This window comes from Mesocricetus auratus, unplaced genomic scaffold (genome assembly GCF_017639785.1).
Source record: "Mesocricetus auratus isolate SY011 unplaced genomic scaffold, BCM_Maur_2.0 Super-Scaffold_100008, whole genome shotgun sequence".
Lineage (NCBI taxonomy): Eukaryota > Metazoa > Chordata > Mammalia > Rodentia > Cricetidae > Mesocricetus > Mesocricetus auratus.
Genome location: NW_024429192.1, coordinates 70,654,553 through 70,670,178, shown reverse-complemented (window position 1 = coordinate 70,670,178; position 15,626 = coordinate 70,654,553). Strand labels below are relative to the sequence as shown.

At 44.7% G+C, this 15,626-nt stretch overlaps 1 protein-coding gene across 6 annotated transcripts in view; it reads left to right on the top strand.

Annotated features, from left to right (window-relative positions):
* Positions 1 to 7,126: 7,126 nt before the first annotated feature.
* The window catches only part of Yeats2 (YEATS domain containing 2), a 98,162-nt gene continuing 89,662 nt past the window's right edge, over positions 7,127 to 15,626 (top strand). For 4 of the 6 annotated variants that reach the window (XM_040751101.1, XM_040751098.1, XM_040751100.1 and 1 more), the window contains exon 1: positions 7,127 to 7,270. The gene's annotated coding sequence lies outside the window, so the exon portion shown is untranslated. Of the gene's footprint in view, positions 7,271 to 7,432; positions 7,631 to 15,626 lie in introns of those variants that run through there. The other 2 variants (XM_040751096.1, XM_040751097.1) reach the window with 2 other exon arrangements.

Here is a 15,626-nt window from a genome sequence, read left to right as displayed (position 1 = left end):
CTCCGGCTGTCCAACAACCTCCAGCCTTATAGGTCTATTTAAATTGTTTATCTAGTCTTGATTTAATTTTGGTAAGTGATATCTATCCAGAAAATCATCAATTTCCTTTAAATTTTCCAAATTAGGGGAGTACATGTTTTCAAAGTATGACGTGATGATTCTTTGGATTTCCCCAATGTCTGTTGTTATGTCCCACTTTTCATTTCTGATTTTGTTAATTAGCATGTTCTCTCTCTGTTTTTTTGGTTAGGTTGGATAAGGGTTTGTCTATCTTGTTGATTTTCTCAAAGAACCAACTCTTTGTTTCATAAGTGTTGGGAAAAGATTTTCCAGTCAAATGGATGTAAGAGGCAAGCAGGTGTAGCTATCCTAATATCTAACAAAATAGACTTCAAACTAAAATTAATCAAAAGAGATGAAGAAGGTCACTTCATATTCATCATAGGAAAAATCCATCAGGATGAAGTCTCTGTTCTGAACATATATGCCCCAAATGCAAAGGCACTCACATTGGTAAAAGAAACATTACTAGAACTCAAATCACACATTAAACTCCACACACTTATAGTGGGAGACTTCAACACCCCACTCTCACCACTGGACAGGTCCACCAGACAGAAACTTAACAAGGAAACAATGGAACTAACAGAAGTTATGACCCAATTAGGTTTAACAGACATCTATAGAGCATTCCATCCAAACAAAAAAGAATATACCTTCTTCTCAACACTACATGGAACCTTTTCTAAAACCGACCACATACTCGGCAATAAAGCAAACCTCAATAGATACAAAAAATTTGGAATGACTCGCGTATCTTGTTGGACTACCATGGCTTAAAACTAGAATTCAAAATCAATACAAATTGCAGAAACCCTACAAACTCATGGAAATTGAGCAATGCTCAATTGCATCACCCCTGGATAAAGGAAGATATAAAGAAATCAAAGACTTCCTAGAATTCAATGAAAATGAAAGCATAACATACCCAAACATATAGAACTTTGAAAGCAGTTCTAAGAGGAAATTTCATAGCACTAAGTGCCCACATGAAGAAACTGGAGAATTGCCACACTAGAGAATTAACAGAATACCTGAAGCTCTAGAACAAAAAGAAGCAAACTCACCCACGAGGAGTAGATGCCAGGAAATAATCAAATTGAGAGCTGAAATTAATAAATTAGAAACAGAAAACCATACAAAGAATACAGTGACCTTCTTTTAAAAAATTAAAAAATTTATATGGATGAACAAGAGACCCTGTAGATCCCAAGGAATCCTAAGCAGTATGAAGATGATATTTTGTTATCTAACAAATAAAGCTTGCCTTAAGATCAGAGTTCAGAGCTAAGCTACTCTTAACAACATACCTAGTTAAGAGCTAAGTCACTAGTTAACCACACACCCAAGCCACTAGCTAGCCATAGAAGAAAGGCAATGATGGCCACACCTTGAATCCTAACACCTGGGAAGCAGAGGCAGGTGGATCTCTGTGAGTTTGAGGCCAGCCTGGTCTACAGAGCTAGTTCCAGGATAGCCAGGGCTGTTACATAAACAAACCCTGTCTTGAAAAACCAAAACAAATTAATTAACTAATTAATTAACAAAAAACATGGTACTAGTATAAAAATAGATACTTAGGTCAATATAGTAGACTAGAAAAGGCTATGCAACTACAGCCACCTGACTCTTTTAAAAATGCAAAAACTCATACTGGAAAAGACACCATCTTCGATGAATGGTATTAAATTGGGTATCCACATGTTGTGTAGCTGAATTGATATGGCACCAAACTGCCTTTTAAATATTTATATTTACATTCACAGACAGATGACAGCGGCTTAATCAGAGAAACTTTTCTTGCAGTGCACAGTGGTGAATACAGAATCATGGCTGATCAAGGTACTGGGAGTACGTGATCACTCAGTCCAAAGAGGACATTTACACCCCCCTACAGCTCACAGGGCTTCACAGTCCAAAGAGGACATTTACACCACCACCCCTACAGCTCACAGGGCTTCACAGTCCAAAGAGGACATTTACACCCCCCTACAGCTCACAGGGCTTCACAGCCAAAAGAGGACATTTACACCACCACCCTACAGCTCATAGGGCTTCACAGTCCAAAGAGGACATTTACACCACCACCCCCTACAGCTCACAGGGCATCACAGTCCAAAGAGGGCATTTACACCACCACCCCCTACAGCTCACAGGGCATCACAGTCCAAAGAGGGCATTTACACCCCCTACAGCTCACAGGGCATCACAGTCCAAAGAGGGCATTTACACCACCACCCCTACAGCTCACAGGGCATCACATCCCAAAGAGGGCATTTACACCACCACCCCTACAGCTCACAGGGCTTCACAGTCCAAAGAGGACATTTACACCACCACCCCTACAGCTCACAGGGCTTCACAGTCCAAAGAGGGCACTTACACCCCCCTACAGGCTCACAGGGCTTCACAGCCCAAAGAGGACATTTACACCACCACCCTACAGCTCATAGGGCTTCACAGTCCAAAGAGGACATTTACACCACCACCCCCTACAGCTCACAGGGCATCACAGTCCAAAGAGGGCATTTACACCACCACCCCCTACAGCTCACAGGGCATCACAGTCCAAAGAGGGCATTTACACCCCCTACAGCTCACAGGGCATCACAGTCCAAAGAGGGCATTTACACCACCACCCCTACAGCTCACAGGGCATCACATCCCAAAGAGGGCATTTACACCACCACCCCTACAGCTCACAGGGCTTCACAGTCCAAAGAGGACATTTACACCACCACCCCTACAGCTCACAGGGCTTCACAGTCCAAAGAGGGCACTTACACCCCCCTACAGGCTCACAGGGCTTCACAGCCCAAAGAAGACATTTACACCACCACCCTACAGCTCACAGGGCTTCACAGTCCAAAGAAAGAGGACATTTACACCCCCCTACAGCTCACAGGGCTTCACAGCCCAAAGAGGACATTTACACCACCCTACAGCTCACAGGGCATCACAGCACAAAGAGGACATTTACACCCCCCTACAGCTCACAGGGCATCACAGAATGTAAGAGCCAGAAGCCAGGGAGAAGGGCTATGCAATTCTCTCTTTAGAAAAATCGGGATGTGGGGCTGGAGAGATGGCTCAGAGGTTAAGAGCACAGACTGCTCTTCCAGAGGTCCTGAGTTCAATTCCCAGAAACTGCATGGTGGCTCACAACCATCCATAGTGAGATCTGGCGCCCTCTTCTGTGGGCAGACATAAATGGAGGCAGAATATTATATCCATAATAAATAAATCTTTAAAAAAAAATAAAGAAAAACCGGGATGTTATGGTTATCTATTGTTGTTTGAGTCCTCAGGCCACCATGTATCTGAGGATTATCTTGAATCCTGATCCTGCTGCCTCTGCCTTCCAAGTGCTGGGGTTGTAGGCATGCACTACCACACTCTACCCCAAATCTCACTTTCTGGCATGCTCTCTGCAATCGATTGAGAAGAGCATCTCCATCACAGACCTCCCAGTGCCACTAGGAAACTTTTCCAACTAGATCAAAGGGAAGTAGGCTTCTAGCTTCTCAGGCACCTTGATATTTCTATGTGCTTGTCTTGGAGTTTGACCAAGTGTGAATCAACTCTGACATACTCAGCCTGACCTCACCTTAATCTTTTTTTCCATGTCTCAGTCACTGTTCTATTGCTGTGAAGAAACCATGCCCAAGGCAAGGCAACTTATGGAAGACTGCACTTAATTATGGACTTGCAGGGCTGGGGATTTAACTCCATGGTAGAATGCCTGCCGAGCAAGCACAAGGCCCTGGGTTTAGTTCTCATCTTTAAAAAACAATTATGGTCTTGCTTACAGTTTCAGAGGTAAGTCCATGGCCATCATGGCAAGGAGCAAAGCAAAAACCAGGGCAGGCCTGGCACTGGAGCAGTAGCTGAAAGCTTACATCTTATCCAAAAGTTGGAGGCAGAGAAAAGGGACTGAGCTTGGCATGGGCCCACCCCCAGTGACACATCTCCTCCAAATAAGGGCACACCCCCCAGTCCTTTCCAAAACAGTTCCACCACCTAGTTGTCCACCAAGCATTCCAATACGAGCCAATGGGAGCCATTCTCATTTAATTTCATGAAGTGAACTGATCTCATAGGTGCTAGGGATTCAACGGGCCTCACAAGTGTATTAAGTTACATACACCTGCCCCCATGAATTTAATTTTTATCTTCCAAACTCCTATTCTCTGAATTTTAATGTCAGGCTCAAGGAAGTGTTTCTTGACCTAAATTTAGGTTAGATCCAGTTTCCCCATCAAAAGATAATTATGCCAAGGCTGCTGCAAGTGCTTATAACCCTAGCACTGGGGGAGGGGGTGGGCTAGACAGCATGACCATGAGTTCAAGGCCAACCTGGCTACAAAGCAAGATCCTGCCTCAAAGGATAAAGTATAATTATGAGGGTATAAATTTTATCATGGCTAATTCTGCTTTGTGTACTTCTGTATCCTCAGTGTACAACTAATGTACTTGGGACAGAAAAGCAGTAAACATTCCTGAAAAACTAGTGATTCTAATGTTACTCATGATAAACCCTAAAGTCAGGAGACCAGGGGTTAAGATAAAATGTCTCCAGTCTTTTGCCATTATTTACATTTTTTTGTTTTTATTTTTTGTTTTTTAGAAACAGGGTTTCTCAGTGGAACAGTCCTGTTGGATGAGACCAGTCTTAAAACAAAAAAGTTCACTCATGACATACAGTATAGACTCAAAAGCTGTTAATGCTAGGCAGTGATGGCACACGCCTTTGATCCCAGCACTCAGGAGTCAGAGGCAGGTGAATCTCTGTGAGTTCAAAAACATCTTGGTCTACGAAGTGAGTTCCAGAACAGCCTCCAAAGTCACAGAGAAACCCAGAAACCCTGTCTCCAAAAACAAAAACAAAAAACAAAACAACAACAAAAGACTGGTCTCATTATTTTGCTCTGGCTGCCCTGGAACTCACTGTGTAGAACAGGCTGGCCTTGAACTCAAAGAGATCCACCTGCCTCTGCTTCCCAAATGCTAGGATCAAAGGTGTAGGTAAGGACCCTGGCCCATGATTGGGCTTGTTATTAGGATATTATAGGAATAACTATTAAAATATTTCATATTAAACATAAAATGCATTAAAAGATTGACAAAAGGTGCATAAAATGTAACAAAACTCACTACCCAGCTCATGTGGTAAATATGCACATATATCAATGAGAAAAAGCAGGAGAGAGCAGAGGGCCTGAATGCTGCTGTAAAATAAATTGCACACTTGATGAGGGTATAGGTAATTATTTATTGTGGAAGGTACTTACAAGAGAAACTGGCAACCCAGGTAAGTTAGCAGCTTTCTGAGACGGGACTGGAAGCCCGAAAGAGCGTGTCCGCTCTCCTGCACAGCCTTTTATTCCCACATCTGTATGCGCCTCTAGCCATGCCCAAAGGAGGCGTGGTCAGTGTAAAGAAGATATTTAAACTTAAAATTAAATTGTGTCAATTTACAAAATGTCTCAAACATATGTAAAGCATATATACATAGATGATATTTATGCATAGAAAGACTTTACACAGTATGACGAATTGTGATAAACAAATTATCTACCTATATCCCATCCTAAGCATATCTATTCCATCTAAACCTAAACTTACCTGAAAGATGCCCCAAGTCTGAACACCTCCTTCCAATCCCAACCCTAAGCAACTGAAAACTAACTCTAAACAGGTGTAAATTATCCTGTAATGTCAACAGCAGGGAAAGGGGGCATAGTATTCTCAGAATTACTTCCTGCTGAAATGGAATGACGATAACCTCTTATGGGATCCTGTAGGAAGAAAACGTTAGTGTAGTGAAATTCTCGAGTGGACTGGCTACAACATTTGTACCCAGTCTCTGTTTGGCATGAGATGCTTGATTAAAGTTCTTGACTGAAGTTCTAATCTTGATTGAAGCTCTTGTCTGAGGCTCTGGCCAGAGTGTAGAAGGTGCACCATATCAGTTAATTAGTCTGGAGCTGTGTAGAGAGATGTAGTCCCAAATCGGTTTCAGGGTGGTACTTGTCAGTTCAGATGCATCAAGTCGGATCAGATGGAATCGATGATGCGGAGCCCCATTTTCTTTTGAAGTGTTTGAAGATTGCTGTTAGGAAATTCCTTATTCTCTGTGGAAAACTCAAACATTAGTGTCAACAAAGAAATTTCAACTTTTATAAAATAAAACACACAACTGGTATACTATACAATCCCACAGGACAAGCAGTGGTTGAGAGATCTAACTGCACTTTAAAAGAAATGCTCCATAACCAGCTGCGGTCTACATGAAGTTTTTAACATTTCCAAACCTTCCCTGCTCATTGATTTTCTTTCCTTGTCGTTTTCAGCCTAGCCCAGTATCTGGGCCAGAGGGAAGGAGAGGTACTGCATTCCACTCAGTTTCTGCAGCTAGTAAAATGGGTTCGTAATGATTCATTCCTTCTTCCTGTGTTTCCTTCCCTCCCTCCCTCCCTCCCTCCCTCCCTCCCTCCCTCCCTCCCTCCCTCCCTCCCTCCCTCCCTCCCTCCCTCCCTCTCTCCTTTCTCTCTCTGTCTCTCTCCCCTCTCCCCCCTCCTCTCCTCCCCCTCTCTTTCATGTTTTATGGTACTGGAGGTTAGACCCACGGCATTGCTCTAAGCAGTTTTTACTTTGAATTTACGAGTAGCTAGGCAGGCTTTGGACTTGTGATGCGCCTGCCTGCCTCAGCCCCCGGACACCAAATACTACCCTACCATGCTAGGCTACTGCTGCTATGTACACCCCTATCACTCGGCACAGTTGACGCAAGATGGCACGCTCAGCAGCACGGTCACCATAGTTACTATCGCCATGACTACGAGAGAACCAGTATTCTCTCAACCTTTCAGCGTGAAGACGGCCGACGACGAGCTCACGTCGGGGTCCATCCCCTCAGGGTGCGACCGTAGCCCGGGGTCAGAGTTCAGGGCCAGCAGCTGTCGCCGGGGCCGCGCCGATCCGGGCCCCGCCCCCGCCGCGCGCGCCCGCGCCGCGCCGCCCCCGAGCTGACGTGCGGGGCGGAGCCGTGTGGCGGGCGGGCGGGCGGGCTGGTGTGTTGGAAGCTTCCGCGCGGGCGGGTCCCGGGCCTCGCGCGGCGGTTCCACGAGCTTCGGCCCTTCGCTCCTTCCCTCCGCGCGTGGGTTCCGGGTCCCGGCGGGGCCGCCCTGCAGCCGGACGCACAGGAAGGGTGAGTGTCCGCGCGTGCGCGCGCCGCGTGCGGGGCTTTGTCTGGCGCGGGCACGTGCACCCCTCCCCCACCGCGGTCGCGCGGACAGCTCAGCGGTGCGGACCGGTGGGCGCCGGGTCCCCGGGGTGCGAGGTCCGGCGTGGGGAGGGTCCTTCCCGCCGCGCAGCCTCAGACGAGGATCCTTGCAGCCGCGGCGGCTGAGCCTGCGCGGTGACCCGCGGGTGGTCCTGAGACGAGGTCGCCTCGGCAAGTTTGGATTTGTCCGGAGAAATCTGCCGCGGCTGAGGAAGGTTGAGGAGTCAGCCCGAGGGCGTGCGACCGTGCTGTGTGGCGGGGGAAGCTGCGGAAAGTGAGGACTCGGTGGGCTGCAGCCGGATTGCAGAAGACAATAAGGCTTAGAGTTCCTCTCCATTATGCACGTATTTGTGTTAAACAGAAAACACTGTGTCCTGTCAATGTGCGGCTCACATCTTATTAGTTTTGATATACTAGTGTTTTTATCTAGGCACACTTCTTACTACTGAGACAACCCGCTTTTAAAATTCCATTTTCTCATTAACGTAAACTATAACGTAGTATTACATATGTTTAGCAGTGTCGTTGCCCTTAAAAAGTAGCAAGTAGAAAAACTTAAAAGTGAAGACAGGGAAAAAAAAAAGAAAGCCCAGAAATAATTACTATGGGTGTATTTATTTGCTTATGTAGGGTTTTACAGAGATAGGACCAAAACAGAACAAGCGAGGGGGTGGATGCCTTAACTCTTCTTTTTGTTGTTTGTTTGAGACAGGGTTTCTCTGTGTAGTCCTGCCTGTCCTGGAACTTGCTCTGTAGACCAGGCTGGCCTTGAACTCAGATTCACAGGCCTCTGCCAGCTGGGACCGAAGGCATGTGTCATCACACCTGGCTGGCTTTTGCTTTTCATGGGAAGCTGTGTAAATTTTGGAAGGTAGTAGCATAATCCAACCACTACATGGAAGCAGTCAGCAGTGCTTGCTGGGGAGGGAAGGATGCAACAGCTGGTGGTAGCCTCAACCGAGTCCATGGCAATGGAACTGGACAGAGGGAAAAAACAAGACATTTTGGAGATAGATTTCCAAGACCTGGATTGGTAAGGGGAAGGGTGAGGTCCTATGCTGGCCTTGAACTCTTTGACCTTCTGGACTGCTAAGAGCCTGGAGTTGCTTGCAACACATGTTGAGAGATGCTTTTTGATTTGTTTCTCTCTTTAGAGTGTGTGTGTGTGTGTTTGGGATATTTCGGTTTTGTTTTGAAACAGGTCTCGTGTTGCACAGGCAGGCTTCAAACTCATATCGACAAGGCTGGCTTTTAACTCTCTAGATCCTTCTGTTTCCACCTCTGGAGAGCTGAGATTATAGGCTTTTTGCCAACATGTCCTGTATTGTCTCTTTAATTCTTTGTTGAGCAACTGAATAGATAGATAAGTGTACTGTTGAGATGGGGGGGGAGCTCTATTTTGAATGAAATAAATTTGAGGTATTTATTTGTTTCAAGGTCAGTATGTTGAGAAAGAGAGTTACACGTGACAGTATAAAACTCAGGATTAAAAGGATAAAGCAAAGACCAAAGAAGAAATAGAAAATTGTACTTCCTCTCTGGAACAGGAACCGGTCCTTTGGACGGGTAAGATGGTCCTAGTTCCATCCCCAGGACCCACATGGTAGAAAGAAGCAGCTGACTCCCCCTGACCTCCATGTGCATGCTGCTTACCACATGTGTCTGCAGACACACACTTTCTCCTGAGGTTTCTCCTCAGCCCTTTTGGGTTACTGGCTAATTTCAATGTTTTTTGCATTGATTTAAAAACATTTATTTTAAGTGTATGGGTGCTTTGCCTGCAATTATGTCTGTGCACCATGTGCATGAGGTGTCCACAGAAGCTAGAAGAGGATGTCAGTGTTGTGATTTTAGAAAAGCAGCGCTCTCTCTCTCTCTCTCTCTCTCTCTCTCTCTCTCTCTCTCTCTCTCTCTCTCAGAGAGAGAAAGACCCTGTGACAGAGTTCACATGGAGGAGTTTTTTATTAGGGGAAAGGCATCATTAAAAGGAGGAAGGGGAGGGGGCAGACTGGTCTCTGGGGACAGGAGCAACAGGAGAGAGGAAAGAGGTGAGGGGAGGGGAGGGGAAGGAAGAGAGGGAGAGAGGAAGTTGGCAGGGCCCTTTTAAAAGGGGATATGTGCAGGTGATGCTCTTAGTGGCTGCAGCCGAGGTTGTATCATGTCAGAACTCCAAGGACAGGCCAGTACAGATGTCTGAATACTAAGAGTCAGAGCCTTGGGAACTGGAATTAGACTGTTGTGAGCCACAATGGATGCTGGGAATCTAACTTGGATGGGTTCTGTGAAAGAGCAACCAATGCTCTTAACCACTGAGCCATCTCTCCAATGTTCCTGGTCTGTCGGGAGAAACTTGGTTTTTTTGTTTGTTTGCTTTCTTGCTTGTTTTTAAGATTTATTTATTATGTATACAGTGTTATACACTCGTGTATGCCTACAGGTCAGAGGAGGGCACCAGATCTCATTACAGATGGCTGTGAGCCATCGTGTGGTTGGTTACTGGGAATTGAACTCCGGACCTCTGGAAGAGCAGTCAGTGCTCTTAATGCTGAGCCACCTCTCCAGTCCCAAGAAACTTGTTTTCAGTGCTTGGAGATGAAACCCAGGGCCTTCTGTGTCCTAGGCAGTCTCAACTGTGAAGTACATCTCCAGCCTTTTATTTTTTTGTTTTCTGATTCATTGTTAAATGTTCTTTAAGTATTATTATACATTGCTTGAGAAAAGCATATAAAACTTACTCTGTAAAATTCCCTACAGTTTTAGAACTGTCTGCTGTGTATTATTTGGCATGCTGTAGTTTGTTATGTAGTTTGTTGTCATTTGGAACAGGAGGCTTGAATTCACATAGCCAAGGGTAGCTGTGAACGCCTGTTGCATCTGCATATGTGATTACAGGTATGTCACCATGCCCAGCTAGAATACCTTTTTACTGTAGACTGTAAGAAGACCCAGGCTTGGTGGTACTGGTCTGTAACTCTAGCTGCTACTGTCACGGTTAAAGCAGAAGGATCAGGGAGCTGGAGAGTTAGCTCGGCAATTTTTTGTTTGTTTTTTGTGACAGGGTTTCCCTGTAGCTTTGAAGCCTGTCCTGGAACTTGTTCTGTAGATCAGGCTGGCCTGGAACTTATAGAGATCCGCCTGCCTCTGACTCCAGAGTGCTGGGATCAAAGGCGTGGGACACCACCACCCGGCTAACTCATCGTTTTAAGAGCACTTGCTGCTCTTAAAGAGGTCCCAAGATTAGTTCCCAACACCTGTTTCACAGCTATCTGTAACTCTAGCTTCAAGAGATCCTGTACCCTTTCTGACCTCCAAGGACACCTGTATGCATATGAACATATATACAACTGTTATGTGTACACATAAGTAAAATAAGTCTTTTTAAGCCAGAGAGATGGCTCAGTGGTTAAGAACACTTGCTGCTCTTGCAGGGGATCTGGGTTCACTTCCTATCACCCACATGATTGCTTACAACCAATCCTTAACTCTGGCTTCAAGGGGTCCAGTGTCCTGTTTTGAGTTTTGTGATTATGAGGCACACATGTATTACACTTACCTACAGGTAAGCAAAACATGGATGCACATTAAAGAAAAACTTAAAAGCATCCACATGTAGATGAACTTCTTTTTAAGCAGAAAATCACTAGCTCAAAGTGCAGAGTAAGTTCAAGGTCAGCCTGAGCAATTGAGCAAAACCGTGTCTCAGAATAAAGTACGAAGTCCAGAGTGGTGCAGGGAGGGGTGGGGGACATATAGCCCTGTGGTCCGGCAGTCGCATAGCATGTGTGAAGCTCTGGGTCACTCAGGTGCCTAATTGTGTGTGCATGTGTAGAGAACTAAGACTTATATCAAAGCTTTGTGAATACAGCCCACCTAGGATGTGCCTTACACTCATTTGGGATTATTTCATTTCCTCTGTCTGGTATATTCTCAGAAATATTGGACTGACTATTCTCATTCAATTATGTATTTTTTTAAAAGTCTTTATATATTGTCTGTGTGAATGTATGCAAACAATGCATACCTGTGTACACCCGAAGGCCATCAGATAGATCCCTTAGAGCTAGAGTTACAGACATGTGTGTGCCAGAGCCCAAATCTGACTTCTGGTTCTCACGGTTATGTAGGAAATGATCCACTGGTCCTTCTCTCTAGCCTGCCACCATTGGTTTTTCTTTTCGTGATTTTTTTTAAAACTTTCTTTTTATGTGTATGAACATTTTATTTTGTATGTATATCTGTGTATCACATGCATGCCTGGTGCCTGTGGAGGTCAGAAGAGGACATTGGATTCCCCTGGGATTGTAATTAGGGATGGTGTGAACCACCATGTAGATTTTGGGACTTGATCCTGGGACTTCTGAAAGAGCAAGTGCTTTTAACGGCTAAACCAGCTCTCTAGCCCTCAACTGTATTTTCGATTTTCTTAACTTGACTGTTGGTTGCCTCTTAAATTAGCCACTGTGTCTTTAATCCACTCCTCCTATCAGTCTGTATGCCGTTGCCGGTTGGAGGATGGGGTGAGTGAACTTGCAGAAAAATAAGTGTGTAGTGAGTTGTTCTTATACCCTTTGGTCTGTGTGGTAAGGAAAATAACTGGAGAAGGAGCTCAGTGGCAATGCTGGGGGTGGGGGTGTCCTGGATTCTGTTCCCAGTATTACAAAAGAAAAAAAGTTGTCTTTGGTGGTGGTGGTGGTAAGTTTTTGTGGGCTTACAAATTGTGTTTATGTGTTTTGAGGGGTTGGGGCTGGGGCAGGTTGATACTCTGTACCCCTGGGTGGCCTAGAGTTCTCTGAGTATGACATGCAGGTCACAAGCTTCTTGGCATTCATCCTTTCTCTCTCCACCTCCCTAGTGCTGAGGTTACAATTCTGAGTCACTATGCCTTACTTTAGGGGACAAAGGGGGTGGTGGAGACAGGGTACAGATATATAGCTGACTCTGGCTTTCAACTCAGACTCTTCATAGTCAGCCTGCCTTATCCCTCCCAGTTAAAGGCTTAAAACAGCATGCTACTAGAGTCAACATATGGACTTAAACACTTGGTTCAATTATCTTGGATTACATAAGCATTCATCCAGGTTTTGGCTAGACATTGCACACTTGTAACTGCAGCCCTTTAAGTTAAAACAAGAGGATTGATTGTAAGTTCAAGGTCTGCCTGAGCTCCAAGAGTTTATAAGGCTGGGGTTTACAACATGGGTGAGTTGGATTTTCCTTTGATTTTTGAAGGATGAAGACTGCTGTAGTAAAATGAAAGGGTCAAGGTAAAGTCTGAATCTGTAGGAAGGTGTTGTGTTTAGGCATGGGAACTTTAATTCTGCAGAGATAGAATTAGTTTTCAGCTGGGCGGTGGTGGCCCACGCCTTTAATCCCAGCACTTGGGAGGCAGAGGCAGGCGGATCTCTGAGTTCTAGGCCAGCCTGGTCTACAGAGTGAGTTCCAGGACAGCCTCCGAAACAATACAGAGAAATCCTGTCTCGAAAAAAAGAATGAGTTTTCGCTAGGCAGGAGCTGTGCATTCTGATCAGAACAGGGAACAGAGGGAACTCTTGGTTGCATGGTGGTAATTAAAAGAATGCCTGTGCCAGGGATAGTTGGGTGTGGTTGGGTATGCTCATAATCTCAGCACTTGGAAGCTGGGGCAGGGGCTTCTCATGGGGGTGGGATTCTCAATTATGTTGTTTTGTGTGTGTGTGTGTGTGTGTGTGTGTGTGTGTGAGAGAGAGAGAGAGAGAGAGAGAGAGAGAGAGAGAGAGAGAGAGAGAGAGAGAGAGAGAGAGAGAGAGAGAGTTTGTGAGTGTGTGCATGCTTTAAGACACGGCCCCACTTTGTATCCCTATCCTAGCTCACAGTGTATACCATGTTAGCCTTGAACTCATAGAGCTCTGCCAGCCTCTGCCTCCCAAGTGCTGGGATTAAAGGCTCTCCTGCACTACAAGGGTTGGTTGTGTTTTTAAGATGGAACATGATACAGATTTGCAGATGTTATAAAGGGAACTATGAATGCTAGTAGTTATGTCTGCTGGGGGAGTTTCTACCTTGGCTGTTAGTTTATTAACTATTTTCAGACACTTTGGAGGAAGTGGGACAAGATGTGTTAGATGAGCTGCTCATAGAAGACCTCAGGTAAGGTCTGAGCTTGGATCTGATAATGCTAACCCAGAGGATGAACTTCTCAGGCAGAAGGAACCAGAAACAGAAGTCCAGAACATTTGAGACTATTTGAGGGACAGAGAAGGGCAACATGTCTGGATCTGAGATCAGGGGTAGAAAGGGGCCAGGGAGGGAAGTTTACAGATCATGTCACAGCTTGTGAATTGACCCTTAAGTGCTGTAGGAGGCTCTTAGTGAGGCAAGCAAGTAGTGACATGATAAGAAAAGTACTTTGTAATGCTTTTCTTAACAGGTATAGTTTCATACAGTGAAACCCAGATTTTTAAACTGTACAGTTGGCTGACTTTTCATGTAACTTGCACTCTTTGAAAGAGCCTTTGTTCTCTCCCAAGTCAGTTACCACCAGCGGCACCCTCAGCTACATTCAAGTTTCTCTGATTAGCGTGTTTCTAGACTGCTAGGGCTACATAGAAGAAACCCTGTCTTGAAAAAAAGAAGTTTCTCTGGCCATGCATTTATTTGTTTGTTGGGGGATTTAATAAGTAGAACCCTTTAGTGTGTACCCTTGCTCTGATTCCTTTCTCTTGCCGTGAAGACCAGGATTCATCTTTGTTGCTTGGGTCAGTATTGATTAGGTATACCTGGGCTTGACTCTGTGCAGGTATGGTAGGGAGGTCTAGATGACAGAAATGGTTTTATTTTAGTTCCAGCTTTTCATTTATTTCTGTATTTGATTTTGATTCAGTAAATCCACTCCCACAGATAAACTGTGAGGATAAAAGATTTACATCCCCATGTCAGCATTCCTTCCAGTTTCAGCTGATTGAAAGATTAGGATTAGTAAATATTTAGGATTAGTAAACACTTTGTTTCCAAATTGAGCTAATTTGAATCTAAGAACTGTGGGTCTTGTGCCTTTAATTCCAGCACTCAGGATGTCAAGGCAGGCAGATTTCAGAGTCGCAGGCCAGCTAGGGCTACATAGTGAGATCTTACTCAAAAATGAAACAGTGAAAACCTGCTTGGATGTCTTTTCTATAAATCCAAAATGTAATATAATAATGATATTTAATTACACAGTTATACTCACAGTGTGCCTAGCCTTAGCTGTAATTTACTACAGTGATGGGGGAAGTCCTTCTGTGTATATGTTTGTCTTACTGGTTGATAAATAAAGCACTGTTGGCCAATAGGGAAACAAGATAGGTGGGACTAGGAGTCAAGGAGTTTCTGGGAAGTGCAGTCAAGAGTAGAGAGTCGCCATGTGATCCTGGGAAGAGAGGAAGCATGAGGCTGGCATCCTCAGTAAGATAAGATATATATATGTATGTATGTATGTATGTATGTATGTATGTATGTATGTAGTTATGGGTGTATGGTATGTAGCCCCAGACATTGGCCTACAGCATTGTAACTAATAGAGTCTCCATGTGTTATTTTGGGGGCTAAGCAGCAAGGGGACCAGGCAGAGTTTATTGTTTTTGCTAGACAAACAGACCTGAATTATTGTAAAACTTGCAGGATAATTGCTAACTCTTTCATATATTTAACTGGAACCGAAATAGACTTTCAAATGACAGCGGGAAACTTCCTTTCAAGGTTTTTGGATATTTGTTGTTGTTGTTTTGTTTTTTGAGACAGGGCTTTCTCTATGTAGCTCTGGCTGTCTAGAACTTGCTCTGTAGACCAGGCTGGCCTCAAACTCAGAGAGTCGACTGACTGCCTCTGCCTCCTGAGTGCTGGGATTAATGTGGTATGCCACCACCGCCTGGCTCATTCCAAGTTCTGAATGTAAACAAATTACCTCAGTGTGAATTAACTCAGTGGTGGGTTTCTTCCTTACCAGTCCCCATTAGATTGTTCACTTCTCCCTTCTTGCCCTCAGTTTGTACAGCAAAGACCTATTTTTGCTTTGTCCTTGGAGTGAGAATAAAACAACTGAGGTTTGTTTTCAGTGAACTTTCCTGTCCTCACACATCTTTCTAGGGAAGGTTATTTTTGTGATTGCTTGGCAAGTGTAAGGACACTATATATTGTGAATTCCATAGATAGGTGAAGGTGATACTCCACCAAACTGGTCTTTACAGAGAATGCTGTGGGCCTTGGCACACTGTCCAGAAGTTAGGGAACCACTGAGGAAATGGGATAGTTCAGGAATAAGTTTGAA